At 42.3% G+C, this 17,059-nt stretch overlaps 1 protein-coding gene across 4 annotated transcripts in view; it reads right to left on the bottom strand.

The window, feature by feature from the left end:
• Window positions 1–17,016, bottom strand: part of znf281a (zinc finger protein 281a) — a 100,231-nt gene extending 83,215 nt beyond the window's left edge. For all 4 annotated transcript variants that reach the window (XM_046415626.1, XM_046415625.1, XM_046415628.1 and 1 more), the window contains exons 1-2: window positions 16,881–17,016; window positions 15,924–16,007 (exon numbers count right to left, since the gene is read on the bottom strand). The gene's annotated coding sequence lies outside the window, so the exon portion shown is untranslated. The remainder of the gene's footprint in view (window positions 1–15,923; window positions 16,008–16,880) is intronic.
• Between the last annotated feature and the right edge of the window lie 43 nt (window positions 17,017–17,059).

Here is a 17,059-nt window from a genome sequence, read left to right as displayed (position 1 = left end):
TCATATGTGCTTACTCACATGACATGTCTGAGGTTGACTGCAGGTTTATTCGCCCCCAGACAGCCAGAATACCTCGTGACGCCTCATGACATTTTAATAAATGCACGAACCAGAATATAAGCACTAAATCCGACACCGTATGCAATCATAAAGTATGAATGCAGCATTAAATATTTCTTCCTTTTCAAAATAGCTTCTGCTGAAAAAGAAAAAGTTCACCAGTTGCCACATTTGAAGACAATACGAGACATAAATGGAAAACGGGAACAAAATCGAGACTCATTTTGACTCTGCCCACGAGACGTGTTTGTACGTACAGTACACTGCGTCTGTGAACACCTCGTGCCCTCCAGTCTCTCTGCCCACACGGAGCAGCAGATGTAAACTACAGGCGACATGTGCACAGTGCTGTCAGAGGTCTGATAATTGACATGAGAAAGCGTGTACATGCAAACGACATCAGATGGGTTTAAGCTGCACGGAACGCAAGCCGCCTGACGTTTTCTCCTCGCCTGCTTCTCTTTCACTAACTGTTACCTTCACTGTCTTGAAGTCACTCAGAAACATCCTCACCCTCATATTTGTTCATTTCTGCTGGGATTAATATGAATTCTGTCAGGTTTTATTTCCCCAAAGACACTATCGGTTTACACTTAAACGAGCAGCGAGCGCATTTCCATCACAGCAAATGGATTTACTGAATCCATGCCATATGGTTTCCCGACTAATTCAGCATATCGTATGAGGGCGCTCACACAATAATAAGCACGACTCATAGAATACGGTATTATTATATTCGGCTTCCGCTTTGTTGCCACACAAGGTCAGATCTTGTCCAATATCAGCTGTGTTTCCAGGAAGGATGAATAAATGAATTCTTATTTGGAAACTGCCCCAGTCAGGCCCCAGATGTGGAAGACAGAAAAGGACATCAGTTAGAGTCAAGCTGACAACACAAAAGGAGAACAACATCAGAGATCACGAAACCATGTGTTCCTTTTCAAAGTGTTAGGACAAACTGTGAGCTTATTCTGAAAATATCATTTCAGACTTCAATGATGAAGAGAAGTCTGCAAGATGAAGGAGGAGTGGTAGAACAACGTGATCGATCCTTGTTATAATTCAATCTCTCTGACTTTAACCTAAGATAAGTTAAATCTGTCCAGTTGAGATTAGTTTCATATGTTAAATGAACAAACATGAGGAGGTTTGGCGAGTTACAGTTGCTGTTTAGGTCAACAGATGGATGATATTTACTGCATCGGGGTGGGAACAACTTTTCAAACCTCTTTTTTTCCCCACAGTAAACTATGGAAAATGCAAATTTTCCCTAATGTTATCACCATTCTCACCTTTTCCCAGGATAAGTAACATAACAAGCCTGCTATCTGCAACCTGAGCAAGAAGGAGAACCTCCTAAAATTCAAATTTTAATAACAAACAAACAAACTTCAATACATGAAACAGTTCAATAAAGGCTTAGCGAGATGTTCCTTCTGGTCATACTTTCCAGTCACGAGTCTCAAGTTCATGGTTATAAACTCTGAAGATAATAACTAGCAATTGTAGGCTGAAATTACACACTCAGTAACCGGAGAACAGCCCCTACAGCAGACGTGGGAGTATAATAACAATAACAATAATAATTCAAATTTTAATTAAAGCGGATTTCATCGCTTTGTGACAGGATTTTTGCAGTGTTCGTCTCCACCGTGTCTAACTCTGGATGTTAGGTAATGCAGGGAAGTTGTTCTTTCACTTGTGTAGGAAATAGCGGGCACTCTGGGGGTAGAGAGAAGGGAGTCTTTTAATTATCACGCCTGAGCGCGCAGCACAAACAACAACAGCACTACACAGTCACCATGAAGGATGCAACACGCTCCGCCTTGCACCGAACGTCTTCGCTGCCTCCATGGCCATAAATCCTGCTTTTTGGCTACACAGCATTTTACAGAGAGAGCTCCACAGAGCTGGAACAAATGACGTCTTTTGTTTGAAACGTTAAAACTTCATTAGAAAGCAACAAGACTTTTCTCTGCGACTCTGTGTCTCAGCATGCTATGCCTTTCTCTGTTCTAAATCGCTTGGCGTCCCCTCTTTGTCAGACTGGTCGCCTCGTCTGTCTCACACTCGCTCGTATTTCGTAGATTCTACTGTGAGTGTGTTGCTTGTTGAGCTGAAACAATCGATTAATCAGAAAGTCGAGCAACAGAAAATTAATCGGCAACTCTTGTGGTAATCAGCTAATCCTTCATTTCTCGTAAAGGTGTGTTGTAAAGGTATTTAGTTTTCTCTGCTGGTTGGACAAAACAAGACATTTGAGGGCATCACTTTGAGACACATTTTTCACGGTTTTCCACAAATTAAGGACCTAATAATTAATAACATTATTTTAAAAAATGATTGTTAATTGCAGCCCTAAATGCTAGTCTTTCTCTTCTCTTTGCTGTGCTGATTTTACATTATAGCTGTTGTGTTGTTATTTTGATGCGTTGAAAACTGTCCACAGTGTCACATTTGCAGGGACGTAAATAAGAAATTGTCCCTCTTCCAAATTTATAAACGAAAGAAGCGAGAAGAGTGGCTCACCTGTTTGCACAAACAGCCAGGCTCTTTGTCGGCAGCCTGATTAGCAATTCGATGCACGGCGGCACCATTAGAGAGTTCAGGCACATTTAACTCTCATGGGTCTACAAAAGCCTCGGGCGCCGTGCCCCCTCTTGCATCCAAACCTTCCCTCCCACTCTCTTTATCTTTCAAAAAAAAAAAAAGAAAAGAAAAGATTATTTTTTAAAATTATCTTTTATGTGACAAGTGCTTGCTTTACAAATTAATGTGACACCACAGGCGGGTAATTCTGGTAATTGAGGCGTTCTGGCCCAGGGAGCCTGGCAGTATGGTAATTAAGCCATGACTTTAACAACACTAGCCACTGCCACATCCAGAGCGGCACCGACGGGAGTGGAGAACCTCAACATCCCAAGAAAGCTCACCTGAAACCCTGGTGGCACCTTCAGAGATGGTATTAAGCAGCATTGAACAGGTGTTAGATTGAACCAGAAAGTGTCTCTGCCGTGAATGACTAGGTGAGGTGTATAATGCATATAGTGTGATTTTTTTTTTTGTCTGCATCTGAATGGATGATTACATGTTTAAAGGGTGTTAAACACACTCCCAGAGTGACTTTCACTTTCCATCACATTTGGGCGATTGTCAGTATTAGAGCAGCAGTTATATAAGCCTCTCTGATGCTCCATCTGTTCACCTCAGCTACTACACTGTGTAAAGAGATGAATTTACTCATGCGTACACCTTAAAGGGAGCGTCAGTAGTTTCCTGTCTTTAAAGGGCCAAAGGAATAAGACGAGACAGAGAGAGAAGAAGAAGAAAATCGGAGGAGGAGGAGGAGGAGGAGGAGAGGAAGAGCCAAGAGTCTAAGTCTCAATTTTCCACCTCTCTTCTCTCTTCTTTTATCAGTTCCTCTGCCCTCGCCTCTCGGTCACGCTTCAGCTCAGGCATCGGGCTCACATCTCCAGAACAGATGTGATTTATCAGGGTACGTCCCTCCAGCAGCCCACCCGCCTCTGCCCACCCTCAGCAACACCTCTGTCGGAGCTGCACCGTGGGGTCTGATATTCACGACCACAACCAAGCTCTAACCACATCCACACAGAAATAAAAAGCGTCTACACGACCAAAGAGGCACGTAGAGACACGCAGACACTCTAAACTTTGTGGACTGTGAATCATTTTCTTTCATTTTGTTTTTGTTATGTAACCAGTGTTGTGTTAAGATGCCTCTGTGGTAAGAAAAAGCAACCGATGTCTTGGTCAATGTTTTTACGTGTACTGCAGAAACAGAGAAGTTTTATTTGCAACAGTATATTTTTATACTGTGCTACCGTTGCTAAGTAGCAATAGCTTCTCTACGTATCACAAAACACATTTTATTACCAAAAGGTTGCCATGCCAGTGTGGATCACCTGAGGATCTGGAGGGGAACAGAAGAAACATGTGAGTAAAGATTATAAAACAGAATACAGAAGTTGGACGAAGCTACAGGGAGCGATTTCGTCGTTCGTCTTTTTATTTTGCTCTTTAGAAAAGATTTAAGGCTCCTGTGATGCTGTGAGCTAATTGTTCTCGTGTTCGCGCCTTCATTAGTTTCTCTGGGAATCGAAGAATGAAAGCTCCAGCCAAACATAACCTCCACCCTCATCTACATATGGCCAAGTATCTTCGTTACATGTGTCACCAAACTCTTCTTTTGAGACTTTAAAAAGTGCCCCGTGTTTTCATTCAATGTCCTGCGATTCTTTGACGTCTTACAAACGTGCTGAATGCGCGAGCCTGCTGCCTACTTGGAAAGTGTTCAGTGTTGCCACAGTGTACTACAGAAATGTCTGACATGTTCCTTATTTTTAATCATAAAAATAGCTTATGTTGCCAGTGGGCAAAAAGCTGCCTCAGTACCCAGAAAGAGGACTGCGTCTGTCTTTGACACATGCACTTTTGTGTGTTCAAAATAAATGAAAAGGAAAATATCCTTATGCATTTGGATTTTTCCCACTGCTCTGAACTATGAATCATATGAACCAAACACTTCTGTGTACCCTTACATCCCCAGCAGCTACTGAAGACAATTTTACATTTGTTCAAAAGACAAAAGAGACTCTTTGGACAAACCACTGACCCTCTGGGTGGACGTTGCCCAGAGACACTCTGTCAAAATCTGTGGTGTCTTAGTAACAGTACGCTGGTTATGCACCATGACACCGTGTGTTTTGACCATATACTCCAAGTACACGAGCCAAATAAAACATCACAGACATATACTGTATACCTGAATGTCCTCAATATCAAGTATTTAAGCAGTAATACATAAAGTCAGTACTCAAAAGAGTTTTAAAGGGCTTGACGAAGGTATGACAGGAAGCAGCAATGACTACAAACGTTCTTCCAAGCCTGCAAATGTCCAGCCTCACATCTAATTACCATGAGAGGAAAATTAATCGCTGCTCACAGCACCATAAAGTTAGATTACAGGAGTCGTTCTCAGATCTCATTATTCCAACTGAGACCTGAGCGAGATGCCGCCGCCGCTACACATCCTGGCCCTTCTCAAACAGCTCATCAGTGTTCACACATGCAAACCACACAGGTTCATCCCCCCTGAGGACGCCCGTGTTACCTTTGACAGCACGTTATGCATGTTTTTATTTGCAGAAGAGAGAAGTCATTACCATCCTATGTTCTCACACAAGCCTCTTGAGTAACAACCGGAGGTGCTTTTTCATTCAACTGAGTCATGAGGATGAAAACAGTACTGCGACGATGTTAGCCTTGGGCGGCTTCTCGCACGTAACGTATGCACACGCAGGCATATTCATCACCTAAACAAGCACACGTGCGGGGACGCCGTATGTCAGCAGAGCTACGTACAAATAATTTAACTGCACATCCTCCGTGGTGTGACTCCATCACTCATACATCCACACACAAACGGAGAACAAAGCGTGGGCTCTGGTCTGTGCTGACAAAGCCCGAGTGGACCGGTGTGTCTGAACTTTTCCCCCACTCCATCGCCGGAGTGGGCGAGGAGCACAGGTGATGCAAGCTCAGGCAGAGGCAAATTCTCATTTCCCTGCTTGAAAAAGCCGGCAGCTCTGGAGTGTTTGATGTCCTGGCAGCCGAGGCTTTCCCTCTGCTCTGCTGGTGAATACAACCTGACCCAGAATCCACTGCGGGGGAGCTGCGAGCGCAGACTGCGGGGATCGCCTTCTGTTCAGTCTCTGCTTTCATGTGAAAAGTAAGAGTGTTGTGGGCATTTGTCTGCAGCGGTAGCTGAGTGGGTGTAGGGTTTCAATGTGATACTCGCTACAAGTACAATTACAGCGTCAGGATGATTAGGCTGACAGAAGCCTTTTCCTTCTCGCTGCCTGTTTTACTCCTTTTTATTCTCCCTGTTGGCATTAATTTCATTCTTCCTCAGAGCTATTTAGGCCCATTCAACCTCCTATCCTCACTTGTCATCACTTTAAGAGCTCTGTATGCCACCCGCTGACCCATTGTTCACCATTAAGTGCTGACTGGTCCTACCTCCAATCAGCACTAATTGAAGAACACTGCTGTAATTAACAATGAGCCCTAATTGGCACGTTTAAACGGCCCTGCTTATCATGTCAGGGTATTTTCCACAGCATGCGATGTTCTTCAGGTAATTAACTCTTCACACGCCTTTTCACCACTGCTGTCACCACCCACACACACACACACAAGGATTCATCGATTTGGTATATCCCCTGTCACAGTGATGAGCTGCACAGCCGGAGATCGATCACTCGATATGCTCTCAGAGGTCACACTGCAGAGGTTTGGGACATAAAGGGTGAGAGGCTAATGTTTACAATATAATATCTTGCCTTCCTAAAATGAAAATTTGGCTTCTGTAGAGAGAAGATCAAATCCAAAAGAAAGCATGAATAAGAATATGAACAGTAAAAGTAGTAAAAATGCTCAGTGAGTAAACGTTAAAGATTGCAATAGTGTGAACCCTTGAAGTATTAATTAATTAATAATACAAAAGTTTAGATATAATAACATAATTTATAAAAAAAATATTTTGTTTTATTAAAATATTTATTATTTTATTATTATAAAATAAAAAAAAAATCTGACTTGGCATCTGATAATTCTGATATTCTATTTTCTCATAATTTTGACATACAAAGTCAAAAGTTTGAGTCAAAAAGTTAATTTAATTTCCCAGTAGAGATGGGCTTCTACTGATTAACAACTCCTGCAAATGTAGACAACAAAAATAAATCGCATACTGTGTCACTAATAAATACAACAGGAGACAAACTGAAGACCTATCTGTACACAAATCTGTGCATACTGCAAACTGAGCCAAATGGAAATAATAAAGTCTAAGCTTGCTGGCTTACTGTTTACTTTGCATCTGTTCAATAAGTCTTAAAGTCAGTCCTCAGCTAAATTCATTGGCTCTTTCTGTTCCGGGTCACTAAAAGTGTGAAGCTTTTCAAAGCATGACGAAGGAAAACACTCCTGACATTTTATCAGTTCACACTGCTACACTAATAAAGCAATACATGTCGAGATATTTACCTGGATAACAAAATAAAGAATTAAGGAACTGAATCAATTGAAAATGCAGTTGCAGTGCAACTTCAAAAGAGGGTCAAATCGATTTAAAAAACGGGCGAATGAACGAGACATTAAAAACTGAATCCTTTTGTTTTCAGTTAACTAATCTTTTACTGCTGCGGCCAGACGTCGTCGACGTAAACTCACCGTCGGTCAGCTGTGATTCCCTTAAGAGGAGTACAAACTGATTTTCTAAATTAAGACATAATTCACACGTCCTAATCATTTTTACTGGTCGGTCACTGGTCTTAACTATATTTTATACTTCCTTTCTTAATGGTTTATAACTCACATGTATTATTTATGAGTGCCTTTTAAGAGTCTAGTGTGTAGGTTGCACGGGGATTTACGAGCAGAAAGGGAATATTCGTAATTATGTTTTCACTAGAGTATAATGCTCTGAAAATAAGAATCGATGTGTTTTTGTTACCTTAGAATGAACCTTTTGTATCTACAGAGGAAGCGGCTTCTCATCCACAGAGTCTGCCATGCTGCACTGCCACGTTTCTACGGCAGCCAGGAATGGACAAACCTAAAGCTGACCCTACAGAGGACCTTTCATTCTCTGCAACGACACTGATGCGACTGAACTGTACACACTGGATCTTTAATTGCATTTCTTTAGGTCTAATATTTTATCTTCACACAGCAACTTCCATGACAGCTCATGGTTTGTGCTTCCATCTGGAGTGAAATGTGCTATAATTTAAGTTTTTGCTTTGCTAGCTTTGCATAAAATAAAGGCAGAGAGACAAAGCAGGGAAACATGAGAACAGGGAATAAATATTCTCTGAGAGCAAACACCACAGCCCCCAAATGTTGCTTCGTGGCGCCTGATAAATTTTGTTTCAAAAGATGCAGGCTGCGTTTGTCACATGCCAGAGCTAATTAGAAAAGTTCTGCTACAACAAACTTTAGGTAAAAGGTATGGATGAAAAATAAAATGTTGTTTTCCACTGTGTTTGACTTTCACCTTTTTGAAAAGATCCTGGGATGATCTGAACGTATGAAACATGTTAAACATAAACAGTGACATTTTGGCCACAATACATTATTAATAGCAAAAATTCCCATACAGGTGATTTATGACCCAGGACTCAGGGAGATAATTGAACCACCACCGCCTCTAAATGAAGTGTATGTATGCTACATCAGTTAAGATGAAGGATTTGTGCAGAACAAGTGGCCTTGTCACAGTCTGCATGGAGGCAGCCTGCAATAAGCCCACAGAACAGGATGACGTTCTTCACACCAGTCGATCAATAATATTCACAGATATACATGTAGGTGCACAAGAACAAGCTGAATATCAGCTTCTTTTCTCACCTTGTGGGGCTGTGTGTGTGTGTTTTTGTGTGTCTGGTACAGAGTGACAGCGTGACTCAAAGGGACCTCGGTGGCCCCCGTCAGGCCTCTTTTCTTGCTGTTGACTGAATGCTCCTGGTTCTGTAAACATAGACAAATGTGCCCTACAGGAGCGCCCGCCGCCCTGCAGCTCCCCCTTGCCTGAAACTAATGAATTTTTAAAGACGGCATCAATCAAACCACGGGCCAGATCAATAGACCACAGAGTGGATTTCATCAGCGCTGCGGAGCGAGGTTTTGGTACACACATCGCTTCCATTCGCACGTTTCGTCAAGCAGCCTTTCGCTTCCATGGAGCTTCGCATTGGCTGCGGTTAAAGCCGGGGCAGTCGACCGGGAGCAGAGCAATAAAACACGAAGGCAGGTCTGTCCGGTAACAGAATCTGATTAAAGAGATTAGGAAGTGTTTAGGATGGCTGCGTGTCCTCCACGCAGGGCTGACTGACCCTACACGGTTGATTAGGATGTCCGCTGGCCAGTCAATCAGAGCATCACCTCAGTGGTCATGGACCATCATTGATTGGAATCGTTTTACAAAACACTGCGGTCATTGTGGACATTAATCCTCATCAGAATGCAGTTGACTGGAACTGAATCCAACAGCACCATTATACAACAATATAACACCAGTTTTTCACACACACACACACACACACACACACATTTGGTTTTATGCGGCCAATGCCGGTAGAAAACACACTGGGAGGGGAAGAGTTGCCATGCGACAAAGGCTGGAGGCCAATGTGGGTATACGGTGCCAACTGAGCCACCAGGACACACGTAGACACATTATTTACCTTTTTTTCCCCCTCATTCTGCAGATGGCAGATTGTAGTTTCAGTTACGCAAGCATTTACACAGAGACAGAACTACTCTTGAAACAGAAATTATATGTAGCTTCAGATAAATCTCAGGGGATAGAACCAAAGAAACTTTTGTTTACTGTCAAACTGGAATGACAAGAAAGAAACTCTGGCCAAAACACAAATAAAAAACATAAACGGCAATGGCTTATTTTATTATTTTTATCGCATCTGACATGGCAAAATGTCAGCAGGCTCTCTGACTAACTTACCAAAGTAAATATCCAGGTTTGGATAATGTTGTCAAGCTGAAATGCCATGTAAGGACAAAACAGAGCTAATTCTTCTTCTCAAACCTTCACCTTTCACAACACTTTAAAACTCTGTCAGGAAAATCTTCATCTTTCTTACTCTCCGATCAGCCCTCAAGAAATATCTGCAATATTAAAACTCCAGTCTGGAGTCAGTCAGTCTCAGGTCTCAAGTCTCTGTGTGAATTCAGTCCATTTCAGCCATTTGTGTGAGAAGGCCATCTGCTCCACCCACCCTGCCGTATGAATAACTTCACAGCAGCGGTGGATCTATCAATTCACCTGCGACGAAGATAAAATTGTCGACTCTCACATCTTCTCACTCTCCCTTCGGCTTTTGGGGAGCAAGAAAGTGTTTAAAGATTAGGCTCAGAATCTAAGGAGGAAGCAATTTCTTAGCTCTACACGTGCAGCGATAAGAAATTGAGGAGGAAGTAATCCCTTAATTCAAATTTCATTCAATTGCATTAAGTTGGAAATGTTGGGAGGAATACAAAACAGAGGCAATATCATCACCAATGATAAGTGGATGGAAAAATACAGTTTGAAGGCAAAGTGAAATGAAACCCCACCCGATTCTGCTCCTCCACTCAGCTTTATGGAGCTTTAAAGCTTCAGACAGACAGATGCACTAGCTGGTGAACGTAGAAGAACATTTAGATGGTAAATGTAAGGTGAGAACACGTAATGTTACGTTTTCAGCTTGTCCAGGTAACGCAGATTTAAAGTTCGTTTTCCCACCGGAGAGCAGAGGATTGTAATCACACAGGCGCTTAATGCTTGGACACTTGAATTTTGTGTTCAAGCAACATTATTGATCTGGTACCCATCAAAGCATGGAAGAGACATATAAATTCACTCCAGACAATTAGCAATCTAGATATCAAGGAAAAGACTAAGTATCAAAAGCCTCATTAAACCTGAAGTTCTTGTAGATATGTTGCATATTAGAGGCGGTTTTAGTGTAGGGTACACAAATATTTCACCCAAATACTGTCTCTCCAAGTGTGAATATGAATAATAATGATAGTAACGTTATTTATATTGCACCTTTCAGAGTCACAACGTGCTTCACAATACAAGCAGCTGCACAAAGCAGGACAGAACGACTTCAGTCACCTGAGCACCACAGGACAACTCGGAGTCAAAGATAACACCGAGGTTTCACGCCTCTTCTTGAACAATGTTAGATGATGCACCCAGACTAGAGGAGAGAGTCTTAATGCTGCCAGTACCGGGGCCAAGCGGGGTAATTATAATTACATCTAATTTGGAGTCATTCAGCAGCAGGAAATTTTGGACATCCAATTTTTAATTTCAGTGAGGCAGAACATAATACAGGGTGCATCAGTAGTGCCAGGTTTTATCAGGAACAGAAAATGCAACGAAAATCAATGGCATGTCTATGCAAGGTATATCGCAGAGGTAGCATGCAAAACTAAAGAAAAGAACTCAAATACCAAATAAATCCTTGGAGAATCCCACTTAATAGAAATGCACTAAAACATACTTGATTTCTCAAGATTTGATCACCAAACAGTAATCATATAAGAGATGTGTGGTAATTTTTTTTTATCAACTCTGATGATTATATTGCACAACAAACTGTATACACAAGCCCCAAACACTAGCACACATATTTATGCTGTAGTATCCTGCACCATCCTGTAATCTGCAGCAAAGGCAACAAAAGAAAAATGTTTGCCGTTTTTCCTCTATTCGCCTGCCAAGAAAAGGATTTCACTGAAGAGACTTGGAAGAGTAAAATAAAGAAGCAGAGCTGTTTGCCTAAAAGCCTGCTGGATTCTTTGATTCTCAAGGACATTTCTATGTCCTGTGCTCACACTGAGTCCCCCAGCCTTTATCTGAGCCCATCCAGCCCCATTGTATCGCTCTCAGTCGCAGGGAGCTTCTCGCAATTCCAACTCAGCTGATTGTAAAATAGGAAGCCATGTAAGCCTTTGGAGCCAGAGGGATTGGAGATCCCTCGGGTAAAAAGCTGGGAACATTCAGAAAAACTCTTTGGTTTTGCTTTTTTTTCCCGTCTGGGCCTCATTCTGAAAGTCAAGAGATTTTGAAGCTGCTTTTTACAGAAAATTGGCTTTTTAAAAAGTTGAAAAGGCAAGAGAACCTTGTGAGCAGTACAGGTCTTATAAAACAGGGTCATTAGAAGTAAACTATATCAGAAGTGGCACTTAGAACAGGAAATAGTCTGCATGTACAGAGTGTGTCATAAAGTGTATTCAATGGCTGATCTATACAGACGCATTTATTTATGAAACATGCCAGTGATTCAGTCCCACTCACAGTTTGCGTCATGAGCTAGCAAACGTTCTTGAAGATCTTATCACACAAAACAGTTCTGCTTGCTGCATTGTTGCAACATGCAGGAAACTCACAATGAGCAAATCACTGAAACTATTCATGTTCTCCGCATGAGGGGGGCCTTTCAACCGTGGCCATCAGATACACGGTTCGAGACCTCGTCTCCCCTCTGCACCCAGGAGAGGCTTTGTACTGCATTGTTCTGTCAAGGAAACAATACATACAAGGACTGTCATTGGATGGATCCCTAGATGGCAACAGCAGTCTTCTTCTTTGTCCTCCTTGCTTCTGTTCCCCAATGCGGTACACCCAGATTGAACGTGTTGAGTGAGGCAGAACTGAAGCCTCAGATTTATCTTCTATCAAAAGCCGCAAATCCCTTCTGAACACAACAGCATCACGTCTTGGGTGCCCCTAAACTACGATTTCTTAACATAACTTAACTATTTGAAGATAAATTTGGGAGGCATTATTTCAAATTTTGTGAACAGAACACGCAATTCTATAGGTAATTATACCAAATTTGATTTGATGTAATCATGTAAAGGGTCTCAAAAAGGCCAAGCAGTAATTGCATCTTATTGTACCATGAAAACAGTTATATCTCTTTCCTGCAAGTCACAGTGCAAGGCCATCTATTCATCCGTTTCTGCCATTTCTGACGCTGATCTGGTCGCAGTAGCAGCAGGCTAAGCCACATTCTCCAGCTCTACGGGGGATCCTGAAACGCTCCCCAGCGATGCATACATAACCCCTACAGTTTGCTCTGGCTCCATCCCCAGGTCTCCACCCAGTTGGACTTGCCCAGAATAACTCCACAGGAAGAGGTCAAGGAGGCTCCCTGATCAGATGATCCAGAGAGTGGAGCCTGTTAACAGAATGAAGCAGCAGTGCTCATTTTTCAGTCACTGTCCATGTGTGTTTACAAGCTACCTACAATATTGTCATCCCTGCTGCATATTTGTGATTAGGATTCAATCCAGAGCGCATGACCACAGGTAAAGGTTGGGTCCAGAGTCTCCAAGTGAAATCATTTTATAGTGCATTATCAGGGGCATGATTATTAATAGCACAACCATCTGTGGCAGCCACGCTGATGTTTGTTTCTGGCCTTTTCGTCCAAGTTTAATGTGGCTGCAGAGAATCGACGAATGACAAACCTCAAGATGTGAAAACTGCACGAGCAAAACAGAAATGTTTCATACGCAAGACTGGTAAATCAACCTCGTCTAACAAGCCACAAATAAACCACTCTCTGAGCACTTCAGGATGTGGCAGGGGTGTCTGAGTTTAGGTATAAAACAAACCACACTGAGAACTGAACAAATGCACAAAATAAAAAGGTTTTTTTTTTTTGTAACTATTTCCATTCTTTTTGAGCAAAGCCTCTTTACCAACATGTCTGAGACGTCTCTGTGCTTCTCCTGCAGTTCTGATACAGATGGTGTTGTCATGGTTTGCCTCTAGCTTCAGAGTGCTGATAAAACAGAGAAAATAAAACATCTTTTAAAAAAAAAAAAAATCTGGAAAGCATCACCACCCCCACAAAACACATAAGATGGGCACGGAGAATACAATAGGGGGTATATGGGCTTCAGCAACAATTCTCCCTGCAGATTGGCCAGTAATATTTTCCAATATATTGTCGGAGGGGATGGCAACAATTGTTCCCATCTTTATTTTCCAGCAAACATATTCTCATTTTTCAGTCTCAGCTCTGATGAAGTAAAGCTTTAACGCATGCAGGAAAATGTGAGGGAGAGAATGAAGTGAACCAAAGTGAAGAAAAAAAGGGCGAAAAACACCTTACATCTGAAGGCAGAAAACATTGTTTTAATATATAGCTGTTTATGACGACATCGAACCTAATCAGAAACCTAGACATCAAAATAATGTGAAATAACACAGCAAGAAATTGCCAAAGTTGATTGATTTTCCGCTTAAACGACCACACCTGCCGGGGAGGCTGAGGGAAATATATTTGAGTAGCCTGCCACTCTGTCAACAACAGACAGTAAACACAAAGACTGTTGTCAAGCAGTGACAGTGAAGACCGTTTCCCACTGTTTCTGATTAAGAGACCGAGAGCAATACATAAATCATCAGAGTGCTGCTCCAGATCCACAGCTTCTCAAAGGCCACCCTAAGCCATCTGCTAAGGAAAGACCCTCACACACACACACACACACACTCAAACACACACTTAATGCCCCCTCCCTGTTGTCTGCAGAGCTGTACAGGGCCACAGATGTCATGAAAGGCCACGGGGACTGTAAACAAACCCACTTCCTCCCACCACATCGATCAGTTAAAGGCAGACAGTGCAAAGCATCAGTGGCGAGCCTCTATTCCAATCACTCTAAGTAAAAACATCAACCTGGAGTAATGGGCATATCTGTTTACTGTTTAAGAGCAAGACCAGAGATGTGTGGTTTACCTCAGTCTGCCTCCTTTGTCAAGAATCCATCAGTGCTGAGAGGAGCATGTCTGGGATAATGAGAAACGAAAGTTGTGGGAAACCATGCACCATTAACCAGCTCCAATCAACTGCAGGACTCAGCAGCTGGCGGCAAACCAGCTTGTCCATCACAAGTTCTGGGGGAGATTTCTGTTACGATTCAATCCAGTGGCTCTAATTACGGACGGTGGGCAAACACGCTGATAGACTAATGGCAGAGATATGGCACCCTGTGTAAACCCGCAGTAAACACCTGCTTGATGGGGAAACATCAGTGATTCTAGAAGTGACTTCAGAAAATGCAGAAGCTGTTTCTGACTGCCGAGGAAAGTGCTTCTTCCTCATTTGCAAATAAATGTTTATTGGAACACTGCCACTCAGTGGTAAGACCATGAAGTGATTCATGCTTACAACTTTGACTGCAGCTAACAACTACCTCCATTATCAATCAATCTGCCAAGCCATTTCCCAATTAATCATTTGGTGTTTAACTGTCAGAAAATGGTGAAGAAGAAGTGTATGAAGAATATGATGTCTTCATATCACTTGTTTGGTCAAACAGGCCAATATTGTTATATCCAGTTCAACATCACAATCAACAAAGAGAAACTGAGACATTAAGCTGTCATGACCAGGATACTGGCTGATTTAGGCTTCTACTTTCTACACCTTCGACAACCTCCGCGATGAAAGGAAACCGTTAACTCCAGGTAAGACATTCCTGTGCAGCTCCTGGACTCCTGACAGCCACCTCAGCAACATCAAGGAGAGTTAATAGTTCAGTTACAGTTTGGCAGGGGATTCGACTGTCACCAGCTGATTGGCTCTGCGGCTGCTCAATACAACTACTTGACAACTTTCAACTGCTTGTTAGCTGGTGCTGCTGCAAAGCTTGCGGGCCAGTAATGAACAATAAGAGATACAGACTTTGTAGCAGTTAGATGGGAGGAAAGATAACCTTCAGGCAATGTGGGTGAAATGGTGAATGTTATTTATTTAACTGATCATGGTGGTCGTGATCCTGAGGTGATGTTTATATGAAACTATGAGAATCCTGCTCTCAATCCAAACTGATGCGGCTGAACATATATATATAACATAAATACATTTTTAAACTGAGAGTTGGCCCATTCTGCTGTTCCATTCTTCTGCTGAGTGAAACTTCAAAGACATGCGACTGCACCACAACTCTGCACAGACACACCTAATGATCACATCGTTGTGAATGAAAGGATTGTTCATATATAAACCAGTTTTCGGAGGCTCTGTGCTGAGGTACCCTGCTTTTTATGCTGGATTCTGGATTCAGTTGAAGACGGGATAATTATCTCTGCTGGTGTTATGGATCTGCTCCAGCAAAGTGGAACATGCAGGGAAAAGTGGATGTAGGGCAATAATATACAAGAAAAGGCACCAAAGTTTGGTGTAACATGAATGAGTTAACTATGACACAGTGCTGACATGGTGTATGCAGGGTGAAAAAGATGGTCTTACCTCTTCAGTGTGGTATTCTGTAAAATCTCCTGCAATTTCGGGAAGGGAAGTGGCACCTCACCCATGTGTGGACCGAGCTCAAAGCTTTGGAAAGTTGGAGAAACATCATATTAACACCAAGCTGATAGGGTGTATTGAAATACCACTTTCATGTCTTAACATTTCAAGTGGCTCAACAGTCTGTTTAGCAGCTGTGCTGGAGCTCTGGATCATATCGTCAGCCTGCACATGTAATTTGCCTTGTTGTAAAAGAATCGTAGATATAAAAATCTTCCATGACATCCATGGTGGCCTATGAGGTGGGTTTTAAGGTTCATTCTTCAAATTAAAACAACAATCTCACCTCATTGTCTATTTTGATGACTGAGCTCCAGGACACCTGCTAAATGGACCTCGAGGTGACATCATTTTGTCATCTTCTTCTGGCAAGGTCAGAAAAACAGGAAACTCTGTGGATCAAGCTCCACAGCAGCCTGTTTTTACCTGTTTTGTTCTCATCAACCACTTTTTCCAAAGTTCAAAGGTTACATTTAATACCCAATATTCACAGTAGTTGGTTATAAGCAGTTACCGTGTTATGGCTATATGTTTTTATGGTGACTTTGAGAACAAATTGTTGGATGACCATAACTTCTGCTGGAGCACCAAAACATGTCCATTTTGACATGTCATGGCAGGAAGCACAAGGGGAATTAATTAAACATGAGATATGGCTATATTTTAGCTTCGGAAAGCGACTGTATGGTACTTGTTTACCACTGGGACACTTAAATGTAACGAAGCCTCATTAGACCAACGTCCGCCACTAAAGCGGCCTGAGTGGCACACAGAGGTCAAAGTTACTGTGCAAAGCACAAGTTAGCATTAGCACCAGTTTGCTAATTTAGCATCACACTTTTACACGTGAAACTTGAACACAGCACAGGAAACACTCAGATGTGACAGACGTGACCTTACCTGCTCTCACAATTACAGTGGTCAACGTACGCCACCTAGCGTTAACTGTACGACATTGTGTGTGCGCGTATGATATTTACAGCACTGTAGCTCTTTTTCTTCCAAGCAGCATTAAAAGATGGCAGCGGGCTCGTACTTCTACCTTCGCAGGCGCGTGCCCCCCGTATCTACGCACGCGC

This window comes from Scatophagus argus, chromosome 16 (assembly GCF_020382885.2).
Source record: "Scatophagus argus isolate fScaArg1 chromosome 16, fScaArg1.pri, whole genome shotgun sequence".
Taxonomy (NCBI): Eukaryota; Metazoa; Chordata; class Actinopteri; family Scatophagidae; genus Scatophagus; species Scatophagus argus.
This window is presented reverse-complemented; position numbering and strand designations above follow the sequence as displayed.